Below are 18,883 nucleotides of genomic sequence, written 5' to 3'. Positions count from 1 at the left end.
AGAATTTATCTTGATGATATGGGCTTTGACAAAAAACTGCTTTCGGTTGACTTTCAAAAAGGACCTATAATGTTTTGATCCATATCTCTCAAAAGAAGCATTTCTAGCCTTGGAATGTGAGAGGTAAAGTTTTAGAGAATTAAATTTCTTTCAAATTGAGCTTTGGATGGAAAATTTCTGATGTTCCACGTAGGAGTTATGGCTGGTCAAACTTCAGTTGACTTTCTCCTATACAAAACCTAATTTAGAAACTTTTTGATTTGTTGATTTTTGATCTTTCCTTGATGAACCATGATCAATACTTGATCAAATGGTGAATGATACTTCAATATGAGGGTCTTGACAAAAAATCAGGAGTTTTGACTTTATTTTGACCACAATTGATTTTTAGATTAACCTAGTCGATTGTTGATTTTCTGAACAATTGAGTGACCAATCCTTTAAGTCGAGCCTTGATACTTGTAGTAGAGGTAATGTGAGATATCTTGGGCCATATGGGATGCCTTGGAGCCATTGATTCAGTGATTTTTCCTTTGAACAGACCAAACCCTAGTTTCTGAGCCTAGTTTAGGAGAGTGTGTCTTGGCGCTTTGTGTATTGATTTGATTTTGAACAAGAGAAATAGTATGGGCAAATTTTGGGGTATGACAATACGTCTGTCTTGAGTTTTTGAAAAATATTAAAACTGGAGACGTAAAATCATGATATTTATAAAAACATGATGTTTGTAAAAAACAAGATATCAACTTAACATTTGTAGTAAACCTTAAAGAGTCAGGATACCTTTTTGGTGACAGTATGCTTTCGAACTAACCATGCTTCAGTTAGGACTTTCAAGGGTTGTAACGTGGCTTGGTTCACGGTTTAAGAAACAAAAGATAATGACTAAAAAATTTATTTATACCCATTCCAATCTTCATGATGTTCTTCGATCCTATGTTCAGTTAACTCTGTGTTTAGGCCTTAGCAAAGCTTGAAGTTGTAACATTGATTTTTAGTGATGGTTAAATTACCGGAGGTTTATTTGGACAGGCAGTCCTCCTTTTTTTGTAATACTTTCTTTTTGTAATATCTTCTTTTGTCGAAGATTTTTAGCAACCTCTTTTTGACTTTGTTATCCCTAACTTTTGCCTGAACTGTTTATTTTGAGATTACAGTCAGCGGGATGTTTGATTTTCGATAAGTCTCCTTCATAGGTTTTGAATTAATTTTTCTTTTTATTTTTGATAAATATTGACTGCTTGACTTAATGGTTACGGGTACCCATTTTTACTTGTACAAAAGGCATAATGGCATAACTGATTAACTGAGTAACTACCCTGCCCCGGGTTATGATTAAGTGTTTAATTTGCATATGAAAAAAAAAACTTCTACTCCTTAGGCTCAAAAGGGATTGACGTGGGATTATCATCCTGATATCTCCACTGTTTAGGAATTGAAACAATGCCTGTACATCATCAGCATAGTCTGTTCAAAAGCACACTGTATGAAGTTGCGGTATCGTTTTCGTCATCCTCCCTCGAAAGGCTTACAGCTTAGTAGGAGTTGAATATTACAAAACATATGCAAATTAAAGACATAATTAAAAATGAGTGATAGCGAAATAATTTATTCAAGACAAACATATGCAATGCACTGACGATGATTATTAAAACAGATAATGTTTATTTTGAGTCAAATGTTTAAACAAACAGAAAAGAAACTTGCAGATGAAATCAGATCTAATGATCCAAAAGTTCGTCCGTCTAGACATCAATCAGTCTTGTCATGACTAGGCATAGGAGCGGTGATCACCACAGGAGTTTTCAGGAGGGTTGAATTTGATTTCTCTGTCATTGATCAGATCCTGAATCTTATTCTTCAATGTCTAGCAGTTGTTTGTGTAATGTCCAGGACTGTTGGAATGGTACGTGCACCTCGCATTGAGTTTATAGCCCGGAGTGGAGGTGTTAGAGTTCTTAGGAGCGTCCCTCAGAGTAATCAATCTGATCTTCAACAGATGTTGTAACGCTTGAGCCGACGACATATTGATCTTGGTGAATTGACTCTTAGGTACATATGGCTTACGTTGTTGTTGTGGTGCCGGTGTAGAGATCAAAAATTCCCTGTTAGATTGGTTATGTTCATTACAGCCTTTGTGGTATCAGCCATATGAGGCTCCTCAGGTGAGTTGAAATCAATGATCTTGTCATAAATTAAGTTTTGAATCACATGCTTCAACGGTCTACAATCCTTTACATCATGATCAGGATTATTTGAATAATAAGCTCATTTTGTATTGTAATTGTACCCAGGAATATGAGTGCCTTCAATTCTTCTTGCCCCTTGGCTGAGTTCAGAATCAAAGTTTGGGATCAGATGTTCTGAGCCTGAAGGTGTTTGACTGATTGCTCAAAATCCATGATGCTGAAATAAACAGCGAGGAGGGATGAGAAACCCATCATAGGAAACCTGTTATGCGATTTTATGAATGCAGATGCAATGTTTTCAAGGATCTTTAGGAATTTAGTTAGCAACATTAGACAATGACTTGGTCGCCTCATTGTTCGAAGAACTCTGATTCTTGGATGTTCTTCTATGGGAATCAAGCTCACCATATCGAGTGGGTCATCGCCTCTGATTCGGGATACTTCTGCATTGGAAGGTATGTGGCCAGAGGAAAATAAATCCTCTTGCCCCTTTCTAGGTACTGAGTCTTTGAATTGGAAGGTATGTGGCCAGAGGAAAATAAATCCTCTTGCCCCTTGATTAGGAAAACAGTCTTTGATAGTAATCCCTGAAATTGTGTTCCCTAAATCCCTAGGATCCTTGAAAAGGTTAGTTAAATCATGTTATGCTTATGATGTCATGATGTTATGCGAATGCAGTTCATTAGGCATAGTGCGAGATAGTAAGGACAAACAAGTCCTTTTAACAAAACCTGCAAGGAAACGAAGGTTAGTAGCAAACGCAAACAAGTCACACAAGTCACACAACTCACACATTTTTCTTAGGCTCCGCTTGCATGGAGTTTAGATCCTGGGAGATACCCTTCCCCAAAGGTATTTCTAAGGATAAAGATGATATCAGCAACGGGTTCTACAAGTTATCCATAATTGTCAACCCTTCTAAAGCACCCTAGGACATGATACATTTGCATCATGCAATGATACTTTGAGAAAGGACCTATCTGAATTGTAGTATCGGGTAGCGACTAGTTCTCGACATTTGCCAAGAGTAGTCCCCCCACTACGTTCCTAAAGGCCAAGATGGGTTAAGGGTAACTAAAGGTCCTTGAGCTCCGGCGCACCCACAGACACATACATAGACCTCCCTCATTTGAGAAAGGTGTGCATATGCTATGGAGTCCTAACTCAAGTGTGAACTTCATATTGACTCATCTCCCACATATATGAAAGAGGTCGCCATGACTATGCCACTCCTAATCTTAAGTGTTCTTGAATCCGGGAATAGGATTCGTCCTTCAGTTAATTCCCAAAACGCCCCTGAAAGATAAAACAAACAAAGCAAACAATAGAAAACATTTAAGTGATTCCTAAACTTTTAAGGTAACCCCTCTTTTAATCGAAAATCCCCAGCAGAGTCGCCAGTTCTGTAATACGGTGAACTGACTTTATCGAAATGTTGCGGTAAGCAAGAATCGCCACCGACTTTTATTTTATCCAAATATTCAGAAAGGCTAAAAGAACAGGAAAAACCTTTTTAAAAGAAACTGAGTACGGGGGTAATTTATGCAAAGGGGAGGTGTAAGGCACCCTTTGCATCCATGGTTTTCCATGGGCTCTTAATTGCTTTGCTCGTTTTTGAAAAGAAATGTAGAAGAAAATAATATGGACTTTAGCTCGTAAATGAGCGTAGCCATTTTGAAGGTTTATGAGAAAGAATATGAAAAAAGCTTTTTAGAGCAAGGCAGAGCAATTAGGGGCAATTACCTGGTTAGATGAAAAATGTTCTTTTAGCCTTTCAGGGTGAAAGGGTCTATCCATGCCATAAGAGGGCAGGAAGCCTTTCATTTGGAGGTTGAAGGGTCGTCGCAATGTCGTTCGCCATAAGACTGTCCCATGCCATAGAGAGGCAGGTAGTCTAAGGGAAGGACTAGAATAGCCTTTCGTAGGCAGCCAGAGGATACCTCAGCCTTTCGTAGGCAACTTCCGAGGGTCGAAGTCATATTGGTGTATCGAAGGCAGCATCATTAGGGTCTTATGACCTTTGCATAATCGAGGCAACATGGCTGAGGTATCCTCGTATTCAAGGGACGTGGCTATTATGCAAAAAACACAAGGCAACAGGCAACAAGGCAACAAGCAACAGGCAATAGAGAGATTACCCAAAAAGTGTGCGTGGGTGCAACAATCACGTGATTTGATTCAGATATTTATCTTATAATTAGTTATTCTAGGTTAATTACAAGCTTGCACTCCCTAGAATTACTAACCACAACAATTAATATTAACAATTAAAGCAATAATGGGGAAAGGGAAAATGAAACCAGCGGGGGAAAGGGAAAATGAAACCAGCGGGATAAATAGAGCAATAAGTCTGAACAAGTAATAATTAAGATCAGGGTTTAGGGTTACCGACTATTCGAAGCTTTGGCAATTGGCAAACCCTGAAAAGGTAGGAAAAACAAGAAACAAGATATATGTGAGTGCACTATCAGTTCAGAAGTCAAATATAGCTAACCTTAATCAATAAAAGTAAAAATACGAGAAAAGGGATAAAAAACACTTAGCTTCGATTAATGAAGGTTGATGGGCAAAGATTTGCCTTGAGCATTAAGCATTGACCCTGACCATTAAAGAATTGGCAAAAGAATAAAAGGAAGAAGTAAGTGTAGGAGGAGTTCATTGACAGCGGGAATTAAACCCTAAAATAAAATAACAAGCAAAAATACTTAAATAAGAAAGGTTAGAACTTAGCTTTGAATTTGACGTGGCGCATAGTCGGAGTGTATTGGAAGAGTAACCCTGAAAAAGGGACAGAAAAAACGAATATTTCAGTGTATGGAATGATCTTCGTAAACCCAGATTAGGGTACAAATTGAATAAAAACGTAAATGATTTTAATTAATTATTGGTCTCGCGACCTAATTAATTAAATCGAGAAGAGAAAATAAAATCGGACACAAAGGTATTTTTTATGAATTTTTAGAATAAAAATAAAATAAATAGGAATTATTGAAGATATATATAAATAAATAATCTATTTAACATAAATAATCTATTTAAAATAAATAAATAAAATAAATAAATTATAATAAGAAAATAAAATAACTAAAATTTTTTAGAAAAAAGGAATTAGTTTTTATGAGTGAAAAACAAATAAACAAAAATAAAAAAACCATATATATATATATATATATATTATAAATAAAATAAAGTAGGCTATGTAATTAAAAATAAAAAAAAATTGCAAAAAACCTAACTTGCGATCGGGTGTGGCTCACGCGCGTGGTCCATGGTGCGCCCTCACGTCTGGAAGCGTTGGATCGAAGGAGATCATGATAAGAGGGCTGGCTGGATGAGGGAGTATGGCATCGCATGCGTCTTAATGCATTGAATCACCCTGGGAGTCACAAAATCTGCGCACACAAAATCGTTTGAATCCAGCCAATCAGACTGCGCCATGCAGTCATCTTCTTCACAAGGAAACCTGCAAAACATCTTTTACAGCGCTTTTTGGCTTGATGCGCTATAAAAGCCCTTATATACCACTCCTGAAAAAAATAGCGAATACGACCAAAGTGCTATAGAAATTTGGCGCACCCCTACCAATAGATTCGTCTGGTTCTTACGAACATGGCTATGGCATTGATTAGCCCTAATTTTACCTGTGCTAGAAAACCCCAAATTGGAGCTTCGAGCCCTAACATGGCGTCATGTTCATACTAGCATCAAATCGTTCCAAACTTTCCAGAATCGGTCATTAGGATATACTAAACATACATATGCAATTAAATACGACTAGCAATGCTTGTATGATGCAAATCAAACCAAGTTTAGAATTGACAAACCGTGGAAAATAGGAGACGATTCCTGGTTCTCTGGAATTTGAGAATGATGGAGAATCGTTCAGTGATGATCAGGGAAGGTATTGGAATCACCACAAACCTTGAATTCGCCTAGAACTCCAAATTGAATCTTGAAATTTTTCTCTTTTTTGAACTCGGGTTAGAGGCTCTTGGATGCAGAAAATCGTAACCCTAGCATCTGGCTTTGTTCATGTACTTATAGAGGAGAGATTAGGTCAACAAAACTGATTTGAATCTTTGTAAATCTTTGATTTGCAATTTAAGAAAATATGATTGAAATTTAGTTATGGAACTTCCTAATTTTGGCCAATTTCAATCTTTTTCCACCACTTTGCTCTTGCACGAAATTTGTAATGAATATTGAATATATTTGATGATTAATGATGATTGAAATTGAAGAGAAAACAAATCTTTTCAATTTTTCTTCCAATATTAATTAAATATATGATTTAAATGAATAAAAAATTCAAATAAAAATCAAAAATTCATCATATTTTCGTGGCCTTAAGATTAGAGCTTCTAGATGACTTGTTTTGCAAGATTGGATCTTAAACTCATGGGCCTCTTTGCAAAAATATCCAAATTCTTTCACCTTTTTCCCTCCAAAATAGCCCAACTTTGACAAGGCCTATCTCTCTCAATTTTTGAGGTATGGAAGTATTCTAGGACTTTTTAGAAACCTTAGAGAGTCCTCTAACCAGTGTCTTTTGTCTCATATCAAAATTATTTTTCATGCTCTTTATATATCCTTTTGAAAAAAGTGACTTTTTGTTAACTTTTGAAAAGGACCTGTAATGTTTTGGTCCATATCTCTCAAATGGAGTATTTTTAGACTTGGCATGTGAGAGACAAATTTGTAGAGAATTCAATTTCCTTCAAAAGAGCTTTGGATGGATAATTTATGATGTTCCATGTGGGAGTTATGGCTGGTCAAAGTTCAGTTGACTTTCTCCTATACAAACCCTAATTTAGAAACTTTTTGATTTGTTGATTTTTTGATCTTTCCTTGATGAACCATGATCAATTCTTGATCAAATGGTGAATGATACATCTATATTAGGATTTTGACAGAAAATCAGGAGTTTTGATTTTACTTTGACCACAGTTGATTTTTAGGTCAACCTAGTCGACTGTTGACTTTCTGAACATTTGAGTGATCAATCCTTTAAGCTGAGACTTGATACTTGTCATAGAGATAATGTGAGATATATTGAGCCATATAGGTTGCCTTGGATCCATTGATTCATTGATTTTCCTTTGAACAAACCAAACCCTAGTTTCTGAGCCTTGTATAGGAGATTGTGTCTTGGAGCTTTATGTATTGATTTGAATTTGTATAAGAGAAATAGTATGGGAAAATTTTGGGGTATGACATATAGTTAATATAAATTTATGTTAGTTATATATCTGAAATCGTGAGTGAATTTAGAGCAAGTTTGATCTTTACACCTTTGCAAATGGTTGAGAATTGAGAGAGTTCAGAATTTCAAAAATATGAGAGCTTGAGGTTAAAGATGACAATGGTGGTGGCGCGCAAAATTCAAATTCAGGGCTAAAGTTTATTTTAATTTGAATGGTGGTTGTTTCATAAACGACTAAATCGTTATAGCCCAGTGGTAAAGAGTGTTTGTGTGTTGCGCGTGCCCAAGGTCTGGGGTTCGAATCCCCCTCGCCCCAGACCTTTTGATTTTATTTCTTTTTTTTGTTCTATACACTTGGATAACATATGTATTGCAATGGAGTCACTCCTTTGACACCAAGCGCGCGTTGGCCCAGTGGTGTTGTTTTGAGTAGTTGATTGCAAGGGCGTGGGTTCAAACCATGGCGAGACCAAAACATCTTTTTTATCACTATTTTCTTTAATTTTCTTCACAAATTCAACCAATTAACTGACCTATCAAATTAAATCATTTTCACTTCATTTTCACACACTTATCATTTAATATATCTATTTTATGAATAACCCAAAAAATCACAAAAATATTATTTATTTGATATTTATTTTTTAGGTTTAAAATAACATATTTTTATGTATTTTAAAATACTTCAAATATAGTTTTCTCTTGATTTTCAAAACCTAATTTCTTGTAAATATTTTTGTGATAAAACCCTAATCATGTAGGTCTTAATTAGGTATAGACTTTGTCTAAACCCTAATTAAGTTGACTTTTGTCAATTTTCAAAACTGTTTTCAAACCTTAATTAAATAGACGACTAAGGTTTTCAAACAACAAAACCTTGTGTCATTTCAAATCTTTCAACTGTTTTCATTACAGTCAACCAGTACTATAAAGTACTAGGCCTCTAATAGAGTGTAACTCCCAACACCTTTTTTTTCTTTTGATAGTTTGTTTTCAAAAAATGTATTTACAAAATCTTCTTTTTGTTTTCAAAACATTCTTCTGGTATTTGAAGGGCATTATTCCCGGTGAAACTCTTCAGATACCTATGTGACCTATGTCCATCTTCACTTCTTCTGTTTTCAAAAACCCTTAACTGTTTATAATATATATTCAACTGTTATCAATAAAATTGCTGGTAAGGCTTTGTACATACATCTTCAAAGGCCTCCACTCCATCCAGGTTAGGCTTTATAGCTTTCATTTTACAGTCTTTATTTAAATTACTGTCAAAATATAAACTCTTTATATATTGTTTAGAACTACGTATGAGTGTAAACCTTAGGACAGTTAAACTATATATATATATATATATATATATATATATATATATATATATATATATATATATATATATATATATATATATATTATAGGACTATGGCCTAGGATTGAGAATGTCTTCCCGGTGAAGGCTCTTTCCTAATTAGAGATCTTTAGTTCAAACCCTCAAGATAAATTATTCCCGGTGAAACATCTTGAAAAAAGCCTTAGAACCCAAACTATGACACATCCACCCAAAGAGGAATTATTCCCGGTGAAACATCTTACCCATTTGCTTAGAGCCAAAATAAGTTCAAAACTACATAGCTTTCTCTTGTGCTATAACAAGGACCCTCGATGACCCTCGATTAGCCTCTTCTTGGGCTTTGTACAAGGACCCACAGGCTTCTTAAAAGCATTTCCAGCTTCCTCTTGAGCTTGTATACAGGGACCCACCAGGTTTCTTATAAACATAGGAATAGGTCTTTAGTCACCTCTTAGCCTATCCTGGTGAGTTTCTTCCATTCTTTAAACCAGACTTTAAACAAGCTAAGATTGTCTCAATCTCATATTGAGTACACCTTTTGGAATGAGAGACATGGACAGTCTCTGTCACCCTTATCTTCACTAATTTCCTTAGCAGAGTCTAGGATCTATAGTTATCTATCCTCAGTCAGTGTCAGCCTTAATCTTGGGCTTTAAAACAAGAAGTCTCAATTAGATAATATTCCTGCTATCATTCAAAATCCCTGGAAAGGGTTAGCCTCCAAAAAATCAGTCTTTTAATAGATAAATCCTCCAGTAGAGTAAAACTCCCCAAAGCGTCAGCCTCAACCTTGGGCCTCATACAAGGCATGAAATAATGACTTCCCTAGTTAAGAGTCAGCCACAACCTTGGGCATCATACAAGGCACAAAATAGAGTCTCCCTAAGTAGAGTCAGCCACAATTCTGGGCTTTGTACAGAACACCAAATAAAATCCATCAAAAAAATGCTCTCCAGCTAGAGTCAGCCTCAATTCTGGGCTTTGTACAGAACACAAAAACTCTTTAGTTTAAATCCATCCCCAGTGGCGTTATCTCTCAGAGTCAATAAATCAATCAAAAGCCTCAAGCTTGGGCCTCATACAAGCCAGCTAAAAATCAAATCTTTCAAACAGTAGGTAGACATAGCTTATCTCTATAGAAAGATATTTCTCCTATTTTACCACATTCAAACAAACATTCCAATTTCAATTTCAATTTCAATTTTAAACATTCTCCCATTTAGGACTTTGAAAGGCATGCTCTGAGGCAAACAAACCTAGACTTGTACACTTTCCCTAATTTGGATGAGAATCCTTCTTTCATTCAAGAGGCATGTTGGCTGTCATACTTGATCAACCAAGTAGGCTCTGAAGGATAGAAAAACACTTAGAAAGGGGGGGGGGTTTGAATAAGTGTAGCTTTAAAACTTGACAGATAAAAATAAATTGCACAGTTATTTTTATCCTGGTTCGTTGTTAACTAAACTACTCCAGTCCACCCCCGCAGAGATGATTTACCTCAACTGAGGATTTAATCCACTAATCGCACGGATTACAATGGTTCTCCACTTAGTCAGCAACTAAGTCTTCCAGAGTCTTCTGATCACACACTGATCACTCCAGGAACAACTGCTTAGATACCCTCTAAGACTTTCTAGAGTATTCTGATCCACACGATCACTCTAGTTACAACCTGCTTAGATAACCTCTAAGACTTCCTAGAGTATTCTGATCCACACGATCACTCTAGTTCCTTACAACTTAATGTAATCAATTCTAAGAGTATTACAATTGCTTCTTAAAAGCTATAATCACAAACTGTGATATTTCTCTTAACGTTTAAGCTTAATCTCACTAATATATTACAACAGCAATGTAGTGAGCTTTGATGAAGATGAAGATTCTGAGTTTTGAGTAGAACAGAGTTTCAGCAAGTTAATAGGAGTTGTTTTGTTCAGAATCGTTAACCTTGCTTCTCATCAGAACTTCATATTTATAGGCGTTGGAGAAGATGACCGTTGAGTGCATTTAATGCTTTGCGTGTTCCGTACAGCATCGCATTTAATGTTATACGCTTTTATCAACTACCTCGAGCCTTGTTCACGCTGTGTCTACTGACGTTGCCTATAATAGCTTATAACGTTCCTTTTGTCAGTCAGCGTAGCTTGCCACTTGTACTTCCTTCTGATCTGATGTTTGTGAATACAACGTTTGAATATCATCAGAGTCAAACAGCTTGGTGCAAAGCATCTTCTGATCTTCTGACCTTGAAGTGCTTCTGAGCGTGATACCATCAGAACTTCAGTGCTTCTGTTCTCTTGTTCTTCTGATGCTTCCATAGACCCATGTTCTGATTCTGCTTCGACCATCTTCTGATGTCTTGCCAGACCATGTTCTGATGTTGCATGCTGAACCCTTTGAGACAAAGCTTCTGAGCGCTGAATTATGCGTACTCTTTATATATTTCCTGAAAAGGAAATTGCATTGGATTAGAGTACCATATTATCTTAAGCAAAATTCATATTATTGTTATCATCAAAACTAAGATAATTGATCAGAACAAATCTTGTTCTAACAATCTCCCCCTTTTTGATGATGACAAAAACATATATAAATGATATGAATTTGCGATCAGAAAGAGCAGACGGCAAAAGACAAGTTACACAGCTATAGCATAAGCATATGAATATGTCTCCCCCTGAGATTAACAATCTCCCCCTGAGATAAATAATCTCCCCCTGAAATAAATACTCGAAGAACTTTAATAAAAGACTTCCCTGATTATTTCGGTAGAGACGATCACATAAGCTTCTGTCTTCAGAGAATTCATAGCTTCTGACTTCTGCTTCCATTGGACAGCTTCAGAACTAGAATTTCTTTAGATCCCTAGAGCACTCACAGCTTCTGATTCCTGCTTCCATCTAGGACAGCTTCAGAACTTGAATTTCTTTGATCTTCAGAACATTCACAGCTTCTGATTTCTGCTTCCATTTAGGACAGCTTCAGAACTTGAATTTGTTTGATCTTCAGAACATTCACAGCTTCTGATTTCTGCTTCCATTTAGGACAGCTTCAGAACTTGAGTTTTCTGGATCTTTAGAACAATCACAGCTTCTGATTTCTGCTTCCCTCGGATAGCTTCAGAGCTTTGAATTTCTACCAACATCACTTCATGCTAGATTTGTATCAGAACATTGTTGAATGTACCAGAGCATCATCAGAGCATCTCTACATCCTGAAATGTTACAGAACAAAAACTAAATGACAAAAGTCAGCATGAACGAGTCAGAACATAAAATGTATATTAGAACACATGATATGTATTAGAGCCATATAGGCTAAAATAATGTATCAGAGCAAATAGAATTTTGTCAAAGCAAATAGACAAATATGGATCAAATTCTATTATCAGTGCTTCTGATTCATTCTTCTTTCTTGCTTCTGATTTCTGAAGCTTGACAGCACTCAGCTTGCTTCAGTTTCCATGAGCTTATTCTTTTTACAGAATAACACTTCTTATGGTTTTGCTTCTGGTGTTTGCTTTGAAGATTCTCTTCACTTCTTTATACCTGCAAAACACTTAAACCATATAGAACTTGCAGTTCTTGTTAGTAAAAGCAACTGATAGATTAACCAAATCATTTATCATTTATCTTCTCCCCCTTTTTGTCATAACATCAAAAAGAATATTTCAAAAGATTCAGATGAATAAAACGACAAATAAAATCACTGGAATGTAAAAACAAAGAAACTTTTCATTGATAATCAAAAGATATTACATGAGAAGATGTTTAACAAGCAGATGTAACAAGGAAAGAAAACTACTAAAACCAAAGCCTAAGACCCTAGCTAAGACAAAATCTGTGCCAGCATGCCATGAAGGAGTGAAGCGCATCATTGACTGCTTCTTGGGCTTCCAGGCGAGGGGTCAGGGAGACTTGGTTCTGATGCAGATCTTCCACAATCTTTATCAGAGACAACATTCTCAGCAGGTGAAAAAGAAGAGATTTCTTTGGAATGGGTTGAGGGAGAGGAAAGGTTAGATGAGGAGGAAGTTGAGTCTTGAAGGAAACAAGATGAGGAAGAAGATGGAGATGATGGAGGGCTTTCACCAGGGGGTTGAAACACACGTCTAGAATAGTTTCCAGATAACATTGCTTCGAATGGATTCACCTTGAGAGGGTCATAGGTGATCTTTATCTTTTTGGGTTTGGAAGGAGATGTTTCAACAGCTTTTCTCTTTTTGTTTTGATCATTTTCATGGTTTCCTGGGCTTGATGAAGAGTTCATGATGGATTTGCAGATAATGAACAGCTAGGGTTTGATATGAATGCAAAAAGATAGAGAAGGAAAACACAGACAGAGTGTAAAAGAGAAAATATAAGAGGGAAGGAGAAATCGTTTGAAGAGTATTTAAAAGAAAATAAAATGGAACAAATGATGGATAGCATTTAATGTTACATGACATGAGGAGAGATAATAAAGACAAATGAGGTGACTAGCACAGTTACCTATGGTCGGCGTCCCTTCAACTGCACGCGCGCTTATCCATGAACAGTAACGACAGGTTTACCATCCCGAGATAAAACGTTACAGCTGTTTTGCTTTAAAAGAGGTTCTGAATCAACTTAGACAATGAAACGTTAGTAATAACCGAATCATAATTTCTAAAAGATTTCAATCAGAACTTCTGATTTAAAAAAAATCCACATTCATTTCAGAAGATACTCATACGTAAGAACTTCTCATCTTCTCATTCTGGGCATAAATCCATACTGATGTTCTTCAGAATGAACTTAAACCTATCTTCAGCCAGGGGTTTTGTAAAGATATCAGCCCATTGATGGTCTGTATCAACAAAGTTTAAAGATATAACACCCTTCTGAACATAGTCCCTTATGAAATGATGTTTAATCTCAATATGTTTAGCCTTTGAATGAAGAATAGGATTCTTAGATAAACATATAGCAGAAGTATTATCACAGAATATAGGAATGTTACTCTCATATATCTGATAATCTTCTAACTGACTCTTCATCCAGAGCATCTGTGTACTGCAACCAGCAGCAGCGACATATTCTGCTTCTGTTGTTGATAGAGCAATAGTTGCTTGCTTCTTGCTATACCAGGAGATCAAATGACTTCCAAGAAATTGGCAACTTCCTGAAGTACTCTTTCTTTCAATTCTGTCTCCAGCATAGTCAGCATCGCAGAATCCTACTAAGTTGTATTCTTTAGATTTTCTGTAAACTAAGCCAACATTAGTAGTACCTTTCAGATACCTTAGAATTCTCTTAACAGCAGTTAAATGAGATTCTCTAGGATCTGATTGGAATCTAGCACACAAACAAACACTAAACAGAATGTCAGGTCTAGAAGCAGTCAAATATAGAAGAGATCCAATCATACCTCTGTATAACTTCTGATCTACCTTCTTACTTACCTCATCCTTACCTAGGATGCATGTTGGATGCATAGGAGTTTTGGCTTCTTTGCAGTCTAGAAGATTAAACTTCTTCAGAAGTTCCTTCACATACTTGGTCTGGTGAACATACGTTCCTTCTGATGTTTGATTTATTTGTATTCCAAGGAAATACTTGAGTTCTCCCATCATGCTCATTTCAAACTCAGCCTGCATAGACTCAGCAAACTCCTTTCCAAGTGTAGCATCAGATGTTCCAAAAATAATATCATCTACATATATTTGACAAATTAAAATATCCCTTTTAAAGGTTTTACAAAAGAGAGTAGTGTCCACTTTTCCTCTAGTGAAACCATTATCCAGAAGGAAAGAACTTAAGCGTTCATACCAAGCTCTGGGAGCTTGTTTCAATCCATACAACGATTTCTTTAGTTTAAAAACATGATTAGGAGACATAGAGTCTTCAAAACCAGGAGGTTGATGGACATAAACTTCTTCATCTATATAACCATTTAAGAAGGCACTCTTAACATCCATTTGATAGAGAGTGATGTTATGTTGAGTGGCAAATGAAATTAATAGACGAATAGATTCTAACCTGGCCACTAGTGCAAAGGTTTCTGTATAGTCAATCCCTTCTTGCTGACTATAACCCCGAGCCACCAGTCTGGCTTTGTTCCTTACCACTTCACCTTTCTCACTGAGCTTGTTTCTGAAGACCCATTTTGTACCGATTATATTGAATCCATCTGGTCTAGGAACAAGATCCCAAACATCATTCCTTGTAAACTGATTCAGTTCTTCTTGCATAGCAATTATCCAGTCTGGATCTTCTAGAGCATGATCAACAGAAGTTGGCTCGATCAAAGATACAAGACCTAATTGACAGTCTGCATTGTTCTTAAGGAATGCTCTTGTTCTGATTGGATCATCCTTCTTTCCAAGAATGACATCTTCTGAATGATCAGAGATGAGTCTGGATGATCTTCTGACAGATGGTTCTTCAGAAATGCTTAGATTCTCCAGAGAAGCTGATACTTGATCTTCCGATTCTTTGCTTCTGAGAAGCTCTGCTTCTGATGCGTTGCTTCTTGGCTCAACAACTTCTGATATATCAATATCCCAATCTGCAAAATTATCAAACTGCTTTGGTTTTTCAGAACCAAGCTTATCATCAAACCTGATATTGATTGATTCTTCTACAATCAATGTTTCAGTATTGTATACTCTGTAGCCTTTTGAGCGTTCAGAATATCCAAGAAGGAAACATTTTTGTGCTTTGGAATCAAACTTACCAAGATGATCTTTAGTGTTCAGAATAAAGCATACACATCCAAAAGGATGGAAATATGAAATGTTGGGCTTTTTATTCTTCCATAATTCATAAGGAGTCTTATTTAGAATAGGTCTGATAGAGATTCTATTCTGAATATAGCATGCAGTGTTTATTGCTTCTGCCCATAAATGCTTAGCCATATTGGTTTCATTGATCATGGTTCTGGCCATTTCTTGCAGAGTCCTATTCTTTCGTTCTACAACTCCATTTTGCTGTGGAGTTCTAGGACAAGAGAAATCATGGGCAATACCATTTTCTTTGAAGAATTCTTCAAAGGATCTGTTCTCAAATTCACCACCATGATCACTTCTGACCTTTATGATTTTACACTCTTTTTCAGATTGAATCTGAATGCAGAGATCAAAGAACACTGAATGAGACTCATCCTTGTGTTTCAAGAATTTTACCCACGTCCAGCGGCTATAATCATCTACGATGACTAATCCATATTTCTTCCCTCTGACAGATGCTGTTTTGACTGGGCCAAACAGATCAATGTGCAAGAGTTCTAATGGCCTTGAGGTAGAAAAAACATTCTTGGACTTGAATGCAGGTTTGGAGAACTTGCCCTTCTGACATGCTTCACAAAGAGCATCTGATTTGAATTTCAGATTAGGGAGTCCTCTGACAAGATCCAGTTTGTTAATCTGAGAAATCTTTCTCAAACTAGCATGACCTAATCTTCTGTGCCAGACCCACTGCTCTTCAGAAACAGACATAAGACAAGTCACCTTCTGACTCATAAGATCTTGCAGATCTGTCTTATAAATGTTGTTCTTCCTCTTGCCTGTAAATAGGATTGAGCCATCCTTCTGATTTACAGCCTTGCAAGACTTTTGATTAAAGATTATATCATAACCATTGTCACTCAATTGACTGATAGATAAGAGGTTATGTGTTAATCCTTCTACAAGAAGTACATTAGATATGGAAGGAGAGTTACCAGACTTTATAGTTCCAGAGCCAATTATCTTGCCCTTCTGATCTCCTCCAAACTTGACTTCTCCTCCAGACTTAAGCACCAGGTCTTGGAACATAGACCTTCTTCCTGTCATGTGTCGTGAGCATCCAGAGTCCAGGTACCACGACATGTTGTGCTTTGTCCTTTTTGCAGCCAAGGATATCTGCAATAGGAATAATCTTATCCTTAGGTACCCACATCTTCTTGGGTCCTTTCTTGTTAGATTTTCTCAAGTTCTGATTGAACTTGGGTTTAACATTGTAAGCAATAGGAGGAACAACATGATAATTTTTAATGTGAGTTTCATGATATTTCCTAGGTTGTGTCACATGCTTTTTGGTGTGTGTTATGTGAAAACTTTGAGCATGTGAAGTGTGCCTAATATCATGGGAGTGGCCATACTTGAACTGATCATACAATGGCTTGTATGTAAATTTCATTTCATCAACAGGTTCAAGTTTGTATGGGGTTTCACCCTCAAAACCAATGCCGACTCTTTTGTTTCCAGACACAGCATATATCATAGAAGCTAGCTGACTTCTGCCAATACTTCTAGATAAGAACTTCCTGAAACTTAAATCATATTCTTTCAGAATATGGTTTAGACTAGGAGTGGATTTTTCTGAATCAGAAGGAGGTCCAACATTATTGGATAATTTTAAAAGTTTTTCTTTTAATTCAGAATTCTCCAACTCAAGCTTCTTTGTTTCAAATTCAAATAGCTTTTTCAGCTCTTTGTATTTGAGACAAATCTGAGACTTGAATTCCAGAAGTTCAGTTAGACCGGAAACTAACTCATCTCTAGTAAGTTCAGAAAATACCTCTTCAGAATCTGATTCTGATGTAGATTCTGATCCGTCATCTTCTGTCGCCATCAGCGCACAGTTAGCCTGCTCATCTTCAGAGTCTGAATCATCTTCTGACTCATCCCAGGTTGCCATAAGACCTTTCTTCTTATGAAACTTCTTCTTGGGATTTTCCTTCTGAAGTTTTGGACATTCATTCTTGAAGTGTCCAGGCTCATTGCATTCATAGCACATCACCTTCTTCTTGTCAAATCTTCTATCATCAGAAGATTCTCCACGTTCAAATTTCTTTGAACTTCTGACGCCTCTGAACTTCCTTTGCTTGTTCTTCCAGAGTTGATTTAGCCTTCTGGAGATCAAGGACAGTTCATCTTCTTCTTCAGATTCTGATTCTTCAGGATCTTCTTCTCTTGCCTGAAAAGCGTTAGTGCATTTCTTGATATTGGATTTTAATGCAATAGACTTACCTTTCTTTTGAGGCTCATTTGGGTCCAGCTCTATTTCATGACTTCTCAAGGCACTGATAAGCTCTTCCAGAGAAACTTCATTCAGATTCTTTGCAATCTTGAATGCAGTCACCATAGGACCCCATCTTCTGGGTAAGCTTCTGATGATCTTCTTTACGTGATCAGCCTTGGTGTATCCCTTGTCAAGAACTCTCAATCCAGCAGTAAGAGTTTGAAATCTTGAAAACATCTTTTCAATGTCTTCATCATCCTCCATCTTGAAGGCTTCATACTTCTGGATTAAAGCGAGAGCTTTAGTCTCCTTGACTTGAGCATTTCCTTCATGAGTCATTTTCAAGGACTCATATATGTCATAGGCCGTTTCCCTGTTAGATATCTTCTCATACTCAGCATGAGAGATAGCATTCAGCAAAACAGTTCTGCATTTATGATGATTCCTGAAAAGCTTCTTCTGATCATCATTCATTTCTTGCCTTGTCAGCTTTACGCCACTGGCATTTACTGGATGTTTGTAACCATCCATCAGAAGATCCCATAGATCACCATCTAGACCAAGAAAGTAACTTTCCAGTTTATCTTTCCAGTATTCAAAGTTTTCACCATCAAATACCGGCGGTCTAGTATAACCATTGTTACCGTTGTGTTGCTCAGCAGAGCCAGATGTAGATGCAGGTGTAGACTTTCCAGTTTCATCAGCCATCTTTTACTGAAGCGTTTTTCTCTTCCTGAATCTTTTCTAAACACGGTTAAGTGCTTGCACCTTAGAACCGGCGCTCTGATGCCAATTGAAGGATAGAAAAACACTTAGAAAGGGGGGGTTTGAATAAGTGTAGCTTTAAAACTTGACAGATAAAAATAAATTGCACAGTTATTTTTATCCTGGTTCGTTGTTAACTAAACTACTCCAGTCCACCCCCGCAGAGATGATTTACCTCAACTGAGGATTTAATCCACTAATCGCACGGATTACAATGGTTCTCCACTTAGTCAGCAACTAAGTCTTCCAGAGTCTTCTGATCACACACTGATCACTCTAGGAACAACTGCTTAGATACCCTCTAAGACTTTCTAGAGTATTCTGATCCACACGATCACTCTAGTTACAACCTGCTTAGATAACCTCTAAGACTTCCTAGAGTATTCTGATCCACACGATCACTCTAGTTCCTTAC

Source organism: Vicia villosa, linkage group LG3, assembly GCF_029867415.1.
Source record: "Vicia villosa cultivar HV-30 ecotype Madison, WI linkage group LG3, Vvil1.0, whole genome shotgun sequence".
NCBI lineage: Eukaryota > Viridiplantae > Streptophyta > Magnoliopsida > Fabales > Fabaceae > Vicia > Vicia villosa.
Note: the sequence above shows the minus strand (reverse complement) of the source record.